The sequence below is a fragment of the Cherax quadricarinatus genome, chromosome 22 (genome assembly GCF_038502225.1).
Source record: "Cherax quadricarinatus isolate ZL_2023a chromosome 22, ASM3850222v1, whole genome shotgun sequence".
In the NCBI taxonomy this organism is placed as follows: Eukaryota; Metazoa; Arthropoda; class Malacostraca; order Decapoda; family Parastacidae; genus Cherax; species Cherax quadricarinatus.
In genome coordinates this window covers 22,511,823-22,531,188 of record NC_091313.1, presented here as the reverse complement: position 1 = coordinate 22,531,188, position 19,366 = coordinate 22,511,823, and the positions used below count along the sequence as shown (strand labels likewise).

The 19,366-nt window shown below is 41.5% G+C and overlaps 1 protein-coding gene across 3 annotated transcripts in view; it reads left to right on the top strand.

The window, feature by feature from the left end:
• The first annotated feature begins 14,633 nt into the window (after window positions 1-14,633).
• Window positions 14,634-19,366, top strand: part of LOC128689588 (probable ATP-dependent RNA helicase vasa-like) — a 168,046-nt gene continuing 163,313 nt past the window's right edge. The window contains exon 1 of one of the 3 annotated variants that reach the window (XM_070087544.1): window positions 14,634-14,676. The gene's annotated coding sequence lies outside the window, so the exon portion shown is untranslated. Of the gene's footprint in view, window positions 14,760-19,366 lie in introns of all 3 variants that reach the window. The other 2 variants (XM_070087545.1, XM_070087543.1) reach the window with 2 other exon arrangements.

Sequence of the window (19,366 nt, the reverse complement as noted above, 5' to 3'; positions counted from 1 at the left end):
AAACCCACGTGTGGTGGCCCAATTGGAAACACGGTCGACTGCATGCTGGAGAGAAACTGTAATAAGGTGACAGTCAGCGCCTGCACAGGCAATAGCGAAGTCATCAACATAGAGTGATGACCAAATATTTGATGGAAGACTAGAGGCCAAATCATTAATAGCAAGGAGAAAAAGTGTTGTGCTCAGAACACATCCCTGGGGGACACCTTCAGCTTGGATAAAGTCTGGGAGAGCACATTATTAACCCGAACACGGAAATGCCTGTTAGTTAAAAAGTTCTTAAGGAAGAATGGTAGATTGCCTCGAAGGCCTAAGGAGTGGGCTTGGGCTAAAATATTATACCTCCAAGTTGTCTCATATGCCTTCTCAAGGTCAAAAAATATGGCAATAACTGAGTGGTTATTCGCAAAGGCATTACGAACATACGTATCCAAGCGTAGTAAGGGGTCTATGGTAGAACGTCCCTTACGAAAGCCATATTGACGAGTGGAGAGACTGTTGTGTGTCTCTAAATACCACACTAAACGTCTATTTACTAGGCGTTCCATCACTTTGCAAACTGCACTGGTAAGAGCAATGGGACGATAGTGGGAGGTTTCATGTCCCGTAGTGCCTGGTTTGCGGAAAGGGAGAACAATGGCGGATTTCCACAGCTGTGGAAGAACTCCTTGTGACCAAATAAGATTGTAAAGGCGTAATAGGACTGCAAGGGCTGACTGATGTAAATGTTGTAGCATACGAATATGAATGTCGTCGGGCCCAGCTGCCGATGATCGGCAAGCTGAGAGTGTTGCTTCCAGTTCTTGAAGTGTAAAAGGCACATTATACTGTTCTTCTCTGAGAGAAGAAAAGTCCAAGGGTGCTAACTCTCTGGCAGACTTTGAGGAAAGAAATGAGGGGCATAGATGGAGTCCCTGAGAAATACGGACCAGATGATTGCCAATTTCATTGGCAACATCTAGTGGGTTTGCTATATCAACACCGGCAACCCGCAGAACAGGAGCCGGGTCAGGAGAATATTTACCACTCAGTTTTCGTACTTTTTTCCAGGCTGCACTCATAAAGGAAGACAGCGTCCTTATTTCCTTTTTCTTGGCCACTATGGAACATAAGGTTGTGTAGGGTTTCTTATACATCCTGGACAGTTCAGCCACACTTGTACCACTTTCATATTGTTCAATGATGGTTTTCTTAAATTTAATCATATTTCTCACCTTTACCACAGACTTGGCACTAGGAGCTCTCTTTGGAGCCATGGTAGCTTATTTAGTACTTGCAAACACTTAAATAAATGGAATATTATGAAATATTTTGCTGGAGCACGTGAAGGGACCTTCGCTCACTGGTAAACAATGCCAGACTGGCTGCCGCCCCAGCTCACGCCGTGGGTACACGTCCCGGATGAACTAAGACTCGCGAGTCAACCTATGAAAAGCGAGTCCATGTTTATACGAAAATACCTCTATGATTGGCGAAATTTACGATTGCCGGGAACTACGAAGAGCGGGGGACCACTGTATACATGTATTATTGTAACCACAAACGAGTGGTATAGATCAATAACAACACTGCGCTAGCCAAGGATTCAAACCCATGTTGTACTGGCCCGCCATTGTGAGGGACAACCACATGACACCTTAACCCATGGACCACCCAATCCTACAAGAACAATGCACCCAGACAAGCTAGGTGTGTTACTCTTCGTCTGAGGACATATGGAGGTGTGGGAGCTTTCAAGCTAATTTCATTCTCATCCCTGTTTGGTGTACTAGCCTACGAGCAGCATATATATATATATACTGTACAGTGGACCCCCGCATAACGATTACCTCTGAATGTGACCAATTATGTAAGTGTATTTATGTAAGTGCGTTTGTACGTGTATGTTTGGGGGTCTGAAATGGACTAATCTACTTCACAGTATTTCTTATGGGAACAAATTCAGTCAGTACTGGCACCTGAACATACTTCTGGAGTTACAAAAATATCGTTAACCGGGGGTCCACTGTATATTGTAACCATGAACGAGTGGTATTGATCAATAACAACACTATGCTAGCCAGTACCACTCGTTCATGGTTACAATAATATATATATGCTGCTCATAGGCTAGTACACTAAACAGGGATAAGAATGAAATTAGCTTGAAAGCCCCCATGCCTCTGTATGTCCTCGGACCAAGAGTAACACACCTTGCTTGGTTCTTGTAGGATTGGGTGGTCCTGTGGGTTAAGGCGTCATGTGGTTCTCGCTCACAGTCGCGGGCCAGTACAACATGGGTTTGAATCCTTGGCTAGTGCAGTGTTGTTATTGATGCTGTTTGTTTAACCCTTATGAGCTTAATGCTTCCCCATGTATTGAAGAGTCATATGAGGGACTTGTATGGCAGTGAGAATACATGTATTGTTAGACATTACACTATGGTTCAATAGCTATTAGAGCTTTAAAGGTTACATTTCAGTAAGCCTGGAATCACCTTAATGGGCACTTATGTCTCAGTGTAGAAGGGAAGAACAAGGATACGAATATAATCGTGGCATAGTGTACTAAGAAGCACAGCCAAGGTAGACTAGAATCAGACGTTTACCAGGGATACATTCTGCTGAGGTAGGGTGACCTGAAAAGGAAAAGAAAACGCTTTCACCTTCATCACTGTCTTGCCAGTGGTGTGTGTCAATACTACAGTTCAGAACTGCAAATATCCCCACCCCTCCTTCATAGATGTACGTGTGTATTAAACAAGTGAAATGTGCTAACAATGACATTGGAAGCAAATTACACAGGGGTTCAAATATAGATATAGCACATTTTAATTATGTCATTTGAAATTTGAAAGGTAGGACCAAGAACTGGAATTTACTACTTTTCCTCTTACCATCTTTAAATGGTTCACCATACAAAGGTCAGGGGACACTGAGGCTATCTTTAGGTAAATAGCCCTCTCTAGAGAGGTTCCTTGATGCTGAGAAGGGGCTTTTTATCCAAGGACTTGTACAATTCCTCCCAGTCCTTGAGTCAAACATGATTGCCTCCCATATCCCATATCAATGAAAGATTAAATATCAGATTGGAGGGAGAGAGTATGGAGGAAGTGAATGTATTCAGATATTTGGGAGTGGACGTGTCAGCGGATGGGTCTATGAAAGATGAGGTGAATCATAGAATTGATGAGGGGAAAAGAGTGAGTGGTGCACTTAGGAGTCTGTGGAGACAAAGAACTTTGTCCTTGGAGGCAAAGAGGGGAATGTATGAGAGTATAGTTTTACCAACGCTCTTATATGGGTGTGAAGCATGGGTGATGAATGTTGCAGCGAGGAGAAGGCTGGAGGCAGTGGAGATGTCATGTCTGAGGGCAATGTGTGGTGTGAATATAATGCAGAGAATTCGTAGTTTGGAAGTTAGGAGGAGGTGCGGGATTACCAAAACTGTTGTCCAGAGGGCTGAGGAAGGGTTGTTGAGGTGGTTCGGACATGTAGAGAGAATGGAGCGAAACAGAATGACTTCAAGAGTGTATCAGTCTGTAGTGGAAGGAAGGCGGGGTAGGGGTCGGCCTAGGAAAGGTTGGAGAGAGGGGATAAAGGAGGTTTTGTGTGCGAGGGGCTTGGACTTCCAGCAGGCATGCGTGAGCGTGTTTGATAGGAGTGAATGGAGACAAATGGTTTTTAATACTTGACGTGCTGTTGGAGTGTGAGCAAAGTAACATTTATGAAGGGGTTCAGGGAAACCGGCAGGCCGGACTTGAGTTCTGGAGATGGGAAGTACAGTGCCTGCACTCTGAAGGAGGGGTGTTAATGTTACAGTTTAAAAACTGTAGTGTAAAGCACCCTTCTGGCAAGATAGTGATGGAGTGAATGATGGTGAAAGATTTTCTTTTTCGGGCCACCCTGCCTTGGTGGGAATCGGCCAGTGTGATAATAAAAATAAAAAAAAAATCCCAGGAGTCTGTATGACTCCTTTGGGTTTAGCACTTCACTCTAAATATAATATTTTGTGGAAAAAATATTTAAATGTACTTAACTACTCTACTGTAGTTTACTATTCCAAATGGTTAACCTTGTCAGAAATTTTCCCTAGGAAACCAAAACACAGACTGAGTCCATGTAATCTAATTTGGACACACATTTGTATACATGACTCAATAAATCGTAATGACACGATTGCAAACAAACCATGCCACAGGCGGGATTGAACCCGCGGTCAGAGTCTCAAAACTCCAGACCGTTGCATTAGCCACTGGACCAGCTAACTGGTCCAGTGGCTAACGCGACGGTCTGGAGTTTTGAGACTCTGACCGCGGGTTCAATCCCGCCCGTGGTATGATTTGTACACACACACACACACACACACACACAATACAGAATATGAGCAAGGTAACATCTGTGAAGGAATTAAAGGAAACTGAAGAAGTGGTAAATATGGTGCCTGCATGCTGAAAAATAGGTGGGTATATTACAGTTCAGTGGATCATTTTAATTTTGATGTCCATGATCTTTTGGAAAGACAGCTAAGGAATAATTAATAGTAAATATATTTTACTTCGGATCACTAAATTTTGATGAGAAATGGCAGTATTAAAAAAAAAATGTCTCTTCCCATTGTTAACACTGCTGATGCCACTGGCAGTCCTGCTGTTATTTTTATTTCAGTGACTAAACCAGACCTAGCAATATAAACAAGGTCCTCTCCAGTTGTCCCATTTTTGGTGCATAATTCTAGATATATTGTCTGCCTCCAGTTTGCAGCATCAATTGTGCCCCCTATATCCTTCCTTCAACACCACCTCTTGGCACCCTTGTCATGATTTAATACTTTTTTATGAATATTATTTTAATAACTGCCTTTCTATGTAACACTGAATGACCACATGGTTAAATGTTTTCCATGAATACAGTGGACCCCCGGTTAACGATATTTTTTTCACTCCAGAAGTATGTTCAGGTGCCAGTACTGACCGAATTTGTTCCCATAAGGAATATTGTGAAGTAAATTAGTCCATTTCAGACCCCCAAACATACATGTACAAACGCACTTACATAAATACACTTACATAATTGGTCGCATTCGGAGGTGATCGTTATGCGGGGGTCCACTGTATAGTACTGTTGTAATGCGATAAAATCTCAAGAGGGAAATCTAAACAGAATGCTCAACCAGATCTCCCTGTATATTTTGTAATCATTTGGCGCTTCCCATGTCTCATAAAATGAGGGTTGAATCCTTTCATTCCAATATTCTCTTCCCTTCTTTTTGTTTACCTCATGATAATGTGGCCTGTTTTCTCTCACAGGTAGTACATAATCTGTACCTCTCATCCTCTATTCTTAGATGATCTCGGCAACACTAATATCTTTGTTTCCTTGAGCCACTCTCGTTCAGCAATTTCATTTGCCATCATTTTATTTGGTAGAGCATTTTATGACTCCTTCAGTGATAAGTTGGAAGTCTATCTCACCCTTTTACTTCTCATTATTTTACAGTGGACCCCCGGTTAACGAACTTTTTTCATTCCAGTAGTATGTTCAGGTGCCAGTACTGACCGAATTTTTTCCCATAAGGAATATTGTGAAGTAGATTAGTCCATTTCAGACCCCCAAACATACACGTACAAACGCACTTACATAAATACACTTACATAATTGGTCGCATTTGGAGGTGATCGTTAAGCGGGGGTCCACTGTATATTCCAATGTTCTACCTCATGTTTTACCCTTACTGATTCTTTTATCATTAATCTTTTGCTTTGTTCTTCCTTCATTGGTTGAAAAGTTGTCCTGCCATTATACTACAAGTACATGATCTGGCTCATTATTTATCCATTGTTCTTACCAGCTTTATCTAAGTTGTAACATGTACAGTAGTTAATATGGCACCTCCCTTGAAGAGAAGTGCTTTGATGCTGGCAAACGACTTGATCCAAGGAATTAGAATTCTCCTCCCATTTCTAGGATCAAATCTAATTATACCCATGCGTACCTATCCCTAGGTGTTGTATGACCTGTATAGGTTTATCATTTCTCCATCAATATAAGAATTTTCTGTATTCTTGCCTCTGACAGCATGCATATAAGCCATACCCTTCAAGGGAGGTTACTTGATGCCAGTAAGGGGCTCTTGATCCAAGGAATTGGACCTGTCCTCTCCTTCGTTGAACTGAACCTATCAGGTTCCTATTCTTGCAGGTGCTGTGTGACCCCCACATTTTTTTATAAATGCCCTTGTGCAGCCTACCTCCCCTTCCTTTTAGGTGACTGTTTTTGCAATAACTGGGACATTCTCAGCACTGTATGACCTTAGTTTTGATTGTAATAATAATGTGGGAAGGTCTAGACTTAAGGGGATGGGTCTAAACATCCTTCAAGTGTTGAGTAGCTGAAGAACCTGGAATGATGAGAAGCCTTTCCCAAGTCTCAATTCAATGTAATTTTCCCATGTGTGGTGAGTTTGTGTGCCACTTCAGGGTGACAAATTAGGATAAGACTAAGATAACCTAACCTGAATATGTGTACCAGTGGATGTTTAAAATAACCTGGATATGTACCAGTGGGTGTTTAAAATAACCTGGACATGTACCAGTGGGTGTTTAACCCTTTGAGGGTCGACAGGCCCTCTCCGAAACTCGTTCTCAGGGTCGGCCAAATTTAAAAAAAAAAATTATTTTCTCTTATGAAAAGATAGAGAATCTTTTCCCGATCATAAAGACACCAAAAGTTTGAAATTTGATAGAAAACTTACGGAATTATGCTCTCGCAAAGTTAGCGGTCTCGGCGATGTTTACGCATCAGCGATTTTGCCCACTTTGAGCCCCATTTTCAGCCAATTTCACTGTACTAGTCGACAAAAAACATGAATATTTCGCTAGAACTCCATTTTTTCTATTGAATGGGTGCAAGAAACCACCCATTTATGAAATTCAACTATCCAGTACAGTGGTCAGAATTTAGCATTTTTGCCAATTTCACACAAATTTCAAAAGATGCCAATTTCCGAATAGGGTCCAGAATAAACAAGAAAGACATTCCTGGCACTAAAATGACATTTCCTCTAGTCATTAGTCACGTCTCAAGGCCCCTCCTACATTCTTTTGCTTTCCACTTTGAATTTTTATTCTCACAAAAAATATAAGATTTACTGTTATGCAGACTACTGCATTAGTGTAAAAAATGGTATAAATATTATTGGTGCACTTGTGAAAGAATATTAGACTCACCAGTTGACGTGTATTGCACGCTTGGCACGATTTGTTTACTTTTGAAGTTTGGTAAAAATCGAACATTTCTGCTACTTTGAGGTCAATTTCAAGGCACCTTTCATTGTAAAACCAGTCAAAATCATCTCAATTTCTGTAATATGTCTTCCATTCTATAAAATGAGACCAAGAAAACTAGAATACAACAATAAATACCATACGAAAATACACTGCAAAGTCGCTGATTTATTCCAAAAAAATGGTCAAAGTTTTTTTTTTTCTCATTATGCACTGTGTGCTGCAGGATTTTTTTTAGACTGTGCACACTGACCACATAGACCCATTCTTTCATATGAAGGCCTACCAGCTTTCTCCCACTAGATTTGAGGCCGCTAGAATTTATGCGTACTAGTACGTCAAAAACCCCTACGCGTAAGACGTACTAGTACGACCAAAACCCTCAAAGGGTTGAAATAACCTGGACATGTACCAGTGAATGTTTAAAATAACCTAGACATGTGCTAGTGAATGTTGAAAATAACCAGATCATATTCTAGTGGATGCTTAAAATAACCACACCTTGCCTGGGAGGCAAAGCCACATCTGATAAATATTTAGATGCTATGCTACTGAGACAACAATCCTGTGCCATGCAGCACTGAATAACCCATATGGGTTTTGTGCTCATTTTAAATATAACAGTAGACTGTATTTAAAACAATACAGCTTAACATAAAATCCCTTAAATAAAATTTAAAATGAATACATTATGGATCTCAATCCTGCAGAACGTACACTGACAAAATAAAAACGACACTATAACCTCCCGCTGACTCGTGTACCTCTAACCTTGGAATAGCTGTAACCTGCTGCCTTTGCTTTTGATGTCGTAACACACACGCCAATGGTTTGTTGCCCCATAGTACCTCTACCCCTGCCTGCACCCTTACCGCTTGAAACCTCTCATTTTGTAACTCCCTCAGTCTCCCCTCCACCTCGACAATATCATCCATAAGATAGTTGCCCCCTACAGCCCCCTGCCCATAACAGCCCCTGAACCTGTCCTCTAAATAGTTTGAAAGTCCATATTTTAAATTATACGTTTACCCTCCCTCACGTAATATTTCCTAATCCTTTCCTTAGCGATACAATCCCACCATTTCACGACATCTTCCACCCTGTGTGTGTCCTCACTAAGCTCCTTCCAAAGGACAGAAAATCCCTCTAACCCCTCCTCATCACTCAACACACTTATGTTTAATTTCCAGTAACTCCTGTATATTTCCGCAAGCGCCTCCCACCCTACCTCCACCACCACTGCTCTATGATCCGACAATGCTACCTCAACAGTTTTGAAAGATTGCACTACAACCCCTTGAGAAACATACACTCTGTCTAACCTCGCTGCATACCCTCTCCTAACAAACGTATGCTGTCTCCCATGCCCCCCTCCCTCAAATGTGTCCCATAACCGAATATCCCTCATTAAATCTTTTAGGGTCACAGACACATAGCCTGCTCCTTTCCGTTCCACATCGGCCCTCCTAATCACGCAATTCCAGTTGCCTCCTACTAGTGCCACCTCTGGTAATGCACGTAAGAAAAACACAAGGTTTTCACACAAACTCCTGTTTCACCTGTATTTTATTCTCTGCAGGTGCATACACGCTTACAAAGGACACACGCTTGCACATCCACCAACCATCCACGCGCAACACCCTCCCCCCCCTTCCCCCCTCACTTCTCTGCAAAACAAACGGGCTCACCTCCCTAATTAATATACCCGCACCTTTTAAACGGGCAGATGGCAGGGTTACCACCTGAAACCCTGCCACCTCCAACACCCTACCCTCCTTAAAATTATGCTCCTGAAGGAACACAACATCCACTCTAGATTTATTCAGAAACTTTCTAAACCATTCTCTCTTTACACTATTACACAAAGCGTTAACGTTTACTGTCATACACCGGAGGCCTTTTAAAGTTTCCACCCCTGCCTCCTCTCTCCACTCTTCTCAGGGGCATCAGAGCTTGTAGTTCTACTTGTCCCCTTCACACTTCTCTCTCTCCCCCCTTCCTTCTTTCGGTGCCTCCTGTTGTGGCCACCACTACCTTCACCTTCTGCCCAAATTTGCTTCCCAGGCCGCTGTGCTGGCGTTAGGACATCATCTGAATCCGACGCAGCAGCCCTCTTTCTCGTGACAATCACATCCTCCATAGCTTGATCTGAGGATGCCTCACAATGGACCTCTACTTCCACTGTACATTGTTTCATTGATCCCGGTGACACCTCTGCCACGCTGTCAATCCTGTAATCCGTATGATTCTCCTGTCGTTGACACACCTCAGCCGTCGACTCATCGTCTACCACCCGCTCAGGTGCAACCGCCTCCTCAGGCGGTGACAAAGACTTCAACACCTCAGCCAATTCCTCCTCAATTTCCAACACTTCCTCCTGTACTTTCTGCTCGACACTTGCCTCTGGAAGAGTCTCTGGGCCGGTTAACTGGTCGAGGGCCTCACCCTCTCCCCCAGCCATATGCGCCTCATCCACTATCTCGCTCCATAGACGACCACGCCCTCCCTCACGTCGTTATTCCCCATCTGCTTTCTCCATTGCAGGAGCAGATGCCTCCACCGCTGGGTCAGGCACTCGTTGCCGCTTCCCACACGCCGCTATGTGATCATATTCCCCACATAGCCGGCATGTACGTCTTTGCCCTGCATACGAAACTGACCTGCGTCCTGAAGTCCTGTAGGTACACGTAGGATGGTATGGGGTGTCGCAATGTCATTTTTAGGTTAAAGTTGCCTTTCAGTAGACCCCGCATAGGCTCCTGTCACCCACGTACCGTGCTGGGCCTAATGAACTGTCCCATATTTCTCAAAAACTCCTCTAATATCTGCCTCATCCACCTCTCAGGGAACATTACGAAGCTTGATCCATGTGTAATGCCTGGATACGTCAATCATCCTCACACGAACAGCTGGCGTAGCATCAAGACTTACATCCTAAAAACGATTGACCAACGATTCGCAGACCGTTGCTGTGAGCAATTTCACAAAAATCCTGTGCACTCCATTTAAAGCTACCCCATATAACTTTCCATCCTGAATGCCATATGTCTCTCTGATGATCTTGGGTAGTAATACTTGCGCCGAAACAGGCGATATTGCTCCTCGGAGAAGCTCAATTCCTACAGTGTTGATTCTGCTTCTATGACTGAACGCCATGTTGACTAATGGTAGTACTGGTATGACAGCACAGGCGTGACAAGCACCACCTCACACCACCGCAGCCAGGCAACTGAGGAACGTCTGTGCAGTAGATCCTCCCGGCCCGAAAGCGACGAGGACAATGTTATGATTATTATAATGTATTGAAAGTGATTCACCTCATTATTCCCTCAGGGGAAGTTTCTTGATGTTGGTGAGAGGCTTAACATCTAAGGAACTGGACTTGTGCTTCCCTTCCTTGAATTAAACCTGACTGCCTCCCTTTTCCTTAGGTGCTGTCCCCCCTACAGGTTTAGCACCCATATTAATATAATACAAATTCTTTCCCTGAGAAACCCCTCAAGGAGATTCCTTGAAGGGCTCTTGATCTAAGGACCTAACCACCTGCTTAGGCTTGAACCTGACTGCAAAGTCTACTAAAGAAATTTGAAAAAAATTAAATGTTTTTCATGGGATAATTTATGAATGCCTCATCCATTCGGCTTCAAACTTTCAACGCTGATAACAATGCAACCTGTAAGCGGCTTCAAAGCTGTTTATCTTATTAAGTGTGGGTTCAAATTAGTCTCGGGTAGCGTTGGTATCATTTTGTTAATTCTAAATGTCTTATGTACAGAAACAAATAATTCCTGTGTCCCCAGTTGTATGGTTTCATGAATGGCAGGAGTGTGCATCATAGCATAGCCCTCATTCTCACCCTGTACAATGACAGCTCCTACACTACCTTGACCTTAATCTGCTCTTGATATTAGCAACCGATTTGTAATTATTTGTGAACTTTCCAGAATGTATGTAAGAAGATGGTTTCTCTGCTGTATTATTAAAGGCTACCTGTCCAACAAAGTTGTGTGTTGTTCCAGGGGCATAGAAGTGTAGCTAAAGACTGAATTAGGAGCCCCAAAGGGAGGGTGTCCTCAGTCCCACCATATTCAGCATTCTAATAAATGTTTTACTAAATGCTATGCCTAGCCAGTCCAATCATTATATTAGTTTTGCTGATATAATGATTCACCTGGATTCACCAGCCACAAAAAGATACTTAACCATGATGAAAATTTAGACACGTGCAACATCTGGATATCTTTATCGTAGATGTTTCACCATCTAGTGGCTTTATCAATACAAATTCAAGTACATAATTGGAAGACAGTAGCACTATATGCAAAAGATGAGGTAATCAGTCCCTCAGCCTTGGAGTTGGTGTGAAGAACACCATAGTCATGAAGAACCTGGAGCACATACAAGGTTGGCGCTTATATACTGGCGTCAGGTGGTAAGGGACAGGTAGCAGTAAGACATTGTCGTTGGCAGGCGGGATTCTCCAGAGGAAGGTTACACCAGAGGGACAGGTTAGAACACACTCAGATGTTGCACATGAGTAAATTTTCATCTTTTCGGTACTGTTTACCATTCATGTACAACCTGTCAGACTCTGCAACGTGCTTAACCATGTACTTACTAGCTTCGTGCCAGGACCTGAGACTGATTATCTCTGCTGAGAAACCCTTGTGGCTTAGCGCTTCTTTTTGATTATAATAATAATAATCTGCTGAGAAAACGAAGATAATTAACAGGTGTCCTCAACAAAAAGGCGCAGTCTGCAGGATCCAGCTGTGTGATGCTGCCTCAGCTAGACTATTTAACCAGATACAGAAATCTACTATGAGACCCCAATACTTGGACTTGCAACAAAACTTTGTCGCCAATACAAAGAAAGGCAGAGAGCACTTAGAGTTGTGGCAAATTTTCATCTCAGGTAAGGTACTAATGTTAAAATTGTGAAGATATATTTTGCTTGCATCATTGGCTGATTGTCTCACAACTACTTGCTCTTGTGTCAGACGAAGCTTCGAGGGATGGAAAAATAGCAGAACGAAGCAATGAGGATCATCCTAGGATGCCCTCGTACTGCCAAAATTCTAAACATGCGGAGAGAACTTGATATTCCAAGCATCTGAGCTGTATAATCTGCGGGGTTTAGCGCTTCCCCTTTGATTATAATAATAATCCAAGCATCTGAGATCATGTCACTGAAAGAAATGTCCTCACTGGGTCATCATACTCAGACAAGCCCATTCAAACCCTTGCACAGAAGTGCTCCAAACATTCTCCAGCACTACTGAGAACTACTCCAGATGGATTATAAAAAGTGATACAGATCGCATAAACCAGATACATGCGACACTTTCCTGCCCCATGGGAAATTATTCCCATTCCGAACCACTATCCCCGACTTCCCCCCCCCCCCCCTCAAAAAAAATCGCCTTGAAGCCAAGCAGGATGAACATTAAAATGGTATAAAATACCGACAGATTGTTAGGTAAGACACATATGCAACAGTTAGGTATCTTTATTTCGAAACGTTTCGCCTACACAGTAGGCTTCTTCAGTCGAGTACAGAAAAGTTGATAGAAGCAGAAGATACTTGAAGACGATGTAATCAGTCCATAACCCTTAAAGTTTTGAGGTGGTCAGTCCCTCAGACAACGGAACAATGCTCTTCTCCAGACTGAGGGACTGACCGCCTCAAAACTTTAAGGGTGATGGACTGATTACATCGTCTTCAAGTATCTTCTGCTTCTATCAACTTTTCTGTACTCGACTGAAGAAGCCTACTGTGTAGGCGAAACGTTTCGAAATAAAGATACCTAACTGTTGCATATGTGTCTTACCTACCAAGCAGGATGGCTTAAGCTGTATTGATACCTTAGTCACACAGCACACTATTTCACAAATTATATATGTTTGCGGCTCTGTTCACTAAACCACTGGTGCTGCTAGTTAGTTTAATATCTTTATTAAGCGCCCTATACCCATCCTGTGGGCGGTGGTCAAAGGATTACAGAGGTACATAATGGGTCCAGGGACTGGACCCCAAAGTTTTGATAGGCGAACAAGGTACAAAGGTAATGAACTCGGGTAGATCTGGTCACAATTATGAACTGGTGCTGCTGCAGTCACAGAGTGATGGCTCAAAGAAATTAGGCCCCTGGTGAGGGACTCTTGATCTAAGGAATTGGATCTATGCTCCAGGTCCCTGAATTGAACCTGAATACCTTGCATCCCTCCCCCCTGCAGGCGCTGTATAATTCCTACGGATTTAGCGCTCCCCGTGATTATAATAAATAATCAAAGAAACTGGAGCACGCACTAATAACTGGTCCTCTACCCTTCAAACTGAGCTGTTTGCCATACTCCTCGCACAACATAAGTGCATTACCAGTTCGTAAGAGTTTTGCAATATTTTGTAGCATGTTAAATGCAGTCTGAGTACATATACATAACAAATACAAGAGTTTTATTATCCTGGATGCAATACTGAAATATTAGACGTTAGGAAAAATTTCTGGCGAATTTGATATAGACAGAAATTAATTCCTTGGATGGGTAACCATGTAAAAAAAAAAATATTAAAAGCGAAATTTTGACCAAAGAAAAAAAACGATGTTTACCATTTTCGTTTCAGTCCTCTTGGAATACCGCAAATTCTTCAAGATGTTCAATGGTGCCATGGAGGCATTCATCGGATCCTATATGAGTGCCCCAAGGATAATAAAAGTCGGAAATTTCAGGTTCACTAATAAACTTACAAGGTGGCCGCTGTATTATTCTTCTCAAACTCTTAGTAAGTAAATTTTTTCAGGAATACACAAATACAGTTACATAGAATTATCATACATAGCAGCATATGTGTAGAGAACCTAGAATAACCCAAAAAAGTCAGACAGAGTGACTTATTTCCATTGGGGTCCTTTTACCTTATTATTATAATATAAAGGTTATAATATTTTCTTATTATTCTATAATGAAGATAACATCTTATTATCATACTTAGAAGACTATCTACTACACGAGGGTCATTAAGACTATCTACAATACGAGGGTCATTAGTAGGAATAAGGGCGGTCCCTTGATATAATGGTTTCCTTTACAATCAGAACATTATTTTTTTCCTATTCCCTACCATATAAAGTATTTGTTTATACTTATTCAATAAATCTTGGAAAGTTCACACTGATGAGGCTCCCAGGCCGAACATATTTTATATTAAATTAATTATACACTCCTTAATCAAAATATAATTTAATCAAAATATTGATTAACAAAAAGTAACATATAAAAAATATACAACATTTATATGAGGCAAATGATTACGATAATTTGCAACACTACAATTTATAAATTATTATGATAGATACTCTTAAATTCAAGACTTCAGACCAGCTAAGAAGACGGGACGTGAGGGGAAGATAGTAAGCTCTTGTGTAATCCATTTGTATCGGTTACATTAACAATTTTTTCTAGCGGGCATCATCGCAGTGTTATAGTATTTGGTGTAGGTATTATTTTGTATTGGTTATCAATCATATTAGAAGTAGATTATACTGAAATAAATTGCCAACACCTATGGGGCTGCTACTGTGGGAGTCGGGTCTATTTTTGCTCTCATAGGGGGGAGTGTTAAACCCGTAGGATTCATATAGCACCTGAGAGAACGAGAAGTAATCATGCTGGATCTAAGGAAAGGTAGTTCATGTCCAGTTCCTTGGATCAAGAGCCCCCTCACTGGTATCTTAGGCACCCGCTTAAGATGCGCTTGTTAGTGCAAATTAATGTATTTCGGCGTATTTAACACTTAAAATATCAAATGTTGAAGCTGTTGCTCACGTACACCTGCCAAAGTCGTGAAATTTTCTGTTTGGCTCAATTAAATTATTATTATAATCAAAAAGAAGCGCTAAGCCACAAGGACTATACAGAGGCTCAATTAAAAATTGTCAATTTGGTTAAACTAAAAATTATCAGTTTGGTTAAGCTTAAAATTGTCAGTTTGGTTGAATAAAATTCTAAACCAACAGAATGAACCTTGCTCGGTCAATGAGGATGATATAATGTTACATGTAAGCTATAACATTCTTGGCTGAAGTAAGGTTGCTGTCTGGTACAATAAAAGATCATGTTTTAGTAAAATGATAAAAAGTTTGCACATCCGACAACTAGATGGTCGTTTTAGGTTTAACAATATGGGACCCAGGTAAAATATTTGGGTGAGCTGTGGCATTAGGAGGCTGTTCACTTACAGGTACAAGTAAAATACAAGTATATAGTAAACAGTTCATTAGGTTTCCAAGCAATGTCACACAGGAGAGCTTTATTGATTGATTTCTTAAGTTATATTATGCACCTGGTATTAATCCTGTGTGGTAGGGGTGGGGGTGGGGGGGGTTCTGGGTAGATGCCTTGAAAATGGTGAAGGGCCTTTGACCCAGAGAATTTAATTTAACCTCCCCTTCTTAGGGTCAAAGCTGATTGTGCCTCCCATTTCCCATGACCCTTATAGGTGTAGCACCTACACATGATAATGTGGGTGGCAGTGAAAAGGTTAGAGGCACAGTTAAGTGCAGTAGAGTTTATGCAATCTGTTGTCCCTCCCTACAACATTAAGAATAAAGCATTAGCAAATAGGCCTGCATCAGGCCTATTGGCTAATGCTAGACAAGTCTAACTCCCACCCAGTCACACCCACTCGTGTATCAATCCAAACTATATTTAACCTACCCAAAGTTCTTGCCTCATTGATGCTATGTGGGAGTTTGTTCCACTCACCTATCTACACTGCATCTCTCTTTGCCGAGTAAGTAAGTTTATTCGGGTATACTCAAATAGTTACATAATTATAATTATCATACATAGCAGCATGTGTGTAGAGTAAGTAAGTTTATTCAGGTATACACAAATACAGTTACATAGAATTATCATACATAGCAGCATATGTGTAGAGAACCTAGGATAACCCAAAAAAGTCAGTGACTTATTTCCATTGGGGTCCTTTTACCTTATTATAATATAAAATTTATAATATTTTCTTATTATTCTACAATGAAGATAACATCTTATTATCATACTAAAAAGACTATATACTACACAACGGTCATTAAGACTATCTACAATACGAGGGTCATTACTAGGAATAAGGTAAAATTTACACGTATGTTAGCTAAAAAAAATAGAAAATCATTCCCCTCCCTTTCTGTAGCTACATTCATCAGACACCTTTTGGCACTCTTCTTGAACTGGTTCATGCTATGACTGGCTTTGACATGTGCGGGTAGTCTGTTCCATTCCTTTATTGCTGTACAATAAAAGGTGTTTGAAGCCTGGCCAATGACTGTGGGTACTACAAAGTTGTGCTCCCTCCCCCTAGTACTATGATTGCTTTGGTTCCCAACCTTGACAAAATTGACAGCAAGATATTCTGGACACTGTGAGCAATTTTATAAACATGATTTAGCTTCAGTTGTTTTACTCTGTCTTCAACATTCAGCATATCCAACTGCTGTAATTCATCCTGGCCTACATGTTCTCTTGGTCCCAGCCCCAGGATGAATCTTAGGATTTTGTTCTGGGTGATTTGCAGTCTCTTTCAGTTTTTTTGTCAAGGCAGAGTACCATGAAGAGCAGCGTAATCCATATGGCATTGTATAAGGGCTAGACATAGGGTCCTGTGAGCCTCAGTAGGTAGACACTGTGCTTGTGTATACAGGAACTTCAGTCTGGCATTTGCTTTCTTTACTACACTGTTCCCTATCAATTCTCCTGACGTGCATGGGTCAAAGGGGATTCCCAGATATTTTACTGATGAAACCAAAGTGATGGGCTCCCCATTACACTGAACATTAAAATTATTTACACTTCTCAGTTTGTTTTGTGCCAAAGAGAATGGCTTCAGTTTTCCCAAGGTGTAATGATAGTTTGTTATCTACTAACCATTTGCTGCAGGACTCCAGTTCCAGTGTTAAAACATTAGCAATATCTTGTGGGTCTTTACCTGACACTAACAGAGCACTGTCATCTGCATACAGTAGGAGTTTGCACTTGACACTGATAGGCATGTCATTGACATAACATAAGAATAATAAGGGACCCAGAATACTACCTTGGGGAACTCCACATGTTATCGGCAGGGGTTCCGATTCCGTTTTGTTGATTTTGACTATTTGTCTCCTGTTGCTAAGGTAGGACTTAAACCAGTCTACAGAACCTATACCGATAGCATGAAGTTTCTTACATAATATATTGTGGTTGACAGTATCGAAGGCCTTTTGCAGGTCTAAGGTTACCATACCTATGAGGTTCCCTTTTGACATTTCAGTTCTCAAGTAATCCATCAGATTAATAAGGGAGGTGTCGGTTGAGTAGGTTCTTCTGAAGCCTGATTGATAGCTATGGAGAATGTTGTTGTCATTAAGGTACTTAACTACTTGAGAGTACTCCGCCCTCTCTAGAATTTTAGATATTATACTGAGTATACTAACAGGCCTATAGTTGCTTACATTAGACCTACTATTTTTCTTGAAGATAGGAGTAACTCTGGCCTCCTTGAACCCCTCCGGTACGGTATTAGTGGTGATTGATAGATTTATTACGTGAGCAATAGGGATTGACAGTTCAGAAGCACCATCTTTTACGAACTTAGACGGGATGTTATCCGGGCCCGTGCTCTTAGTTGGGTTTAACCTGCTTAGTTCTTTTTGAATAAAGTCATGAGATACACTTACTAGTTGACAACTGTTTGGGGTTACCCCTTTATTGGTATACTAGTATGTTTGAAACTTATCAGAGTCTGTGTTAAAAGTATTTGATGCAGCTGGTAGTTTACTTACTAGTGTTGATGCAACAGATGTGTAGTAGGAATTAAAGCAATTTGCCACCTTAGATGTTTCGTGGCATACCTCATTATCGATAGTGAGTACTATGTTAGACCTATCTACTGGCTTATGGCTATTACCTGGAGAGACCTGGAGAGAGTTTCGGGGGTCAATGCCCCCGCGGCCCGGTCTGTGACCAGGCCTCCTGGTGGATCAGCGCCTGATCAACCAGGCTGTTGCTGCTGGCTGCACGCAAACCAACGTACGAGCCACAGCCCGGCTGATCAGGAACTGACTTTAGGTGCTTGTCCAGTGCCAGCTTGAAGACTGCCAGGGGTCTGTTGGTAATCCCCCTTATGTGTGCTGGGAGGCAGTTGAACAGTCTCGGGCCCCTGACACTTATTGTATGGTCTCTTAACGTGCTAGTGACACCCCTGCTTTTCATTGGGGGGATGGTGCATCGTCTGCCAAGTCTTTTGCTTTCGTAGTGAGTGATTTTCGTGTGCAAGTTCAGTACTAGTCCCTCTAGGATTTTCCAGGTGTATATAATCATGTATCTCTCCCTCCTGCGTTCCAGGGAATACAGGTTTAGAAACCTCAAGCGCTCCCAGTAATTGAGGTGTTTTATCTCCGTTATGCGCGCCGTGAAAGTTCTCTGTACATTTTCTAGGTCGGCAATTTCACCCAACTGTTTTAGTTGTTGCCAGAGCTTTCTGGGGTTATGCATATACTCTTCAATTTTTGAGCAATAGTGCTTTGCCTTTGCTCCTTTTATAAGTCTCTGCATTCTGTTCCTCACCCTTTGGAATTCATTTAGTGCTGCAATATCCTGTCTGTTTGCTTTAAATCTTTTTAGCAGCTGGTCTCTGAATTTCATATTATCTAATATCTCAGTATTCATCCAGGGTTCAGTTCTTTGTTTAATCCTAACCTCTTTAACTGGAGCAATATTGTCAAGGATATTATCTAGGATAACCCAAAAAAAGTCAGACACAGTGACTTATTTCCATTGGGGTCTTTTTAATACCTTATACTATAAAGGAGTACTTGATACTGATTTAGAAAACTAACAAGTTAAAGAATGACACTTGTGCAACATTTGCGAATCTTTATTATGAAAACGTTACGCCAGTAATTGGAATCTTCAGTCCAGTACAGAGAAGATTGATGGAAGATGAGGAGTTTGAGGTAATCAGTCCCATGGCCTGGAGTTGATGTGTTCAGTCCATCAGTTTTGTGGGGTTCCCCAAGGTAGTATACTGGGTCCTTTATTGTTCATATGTTATGTGAATGA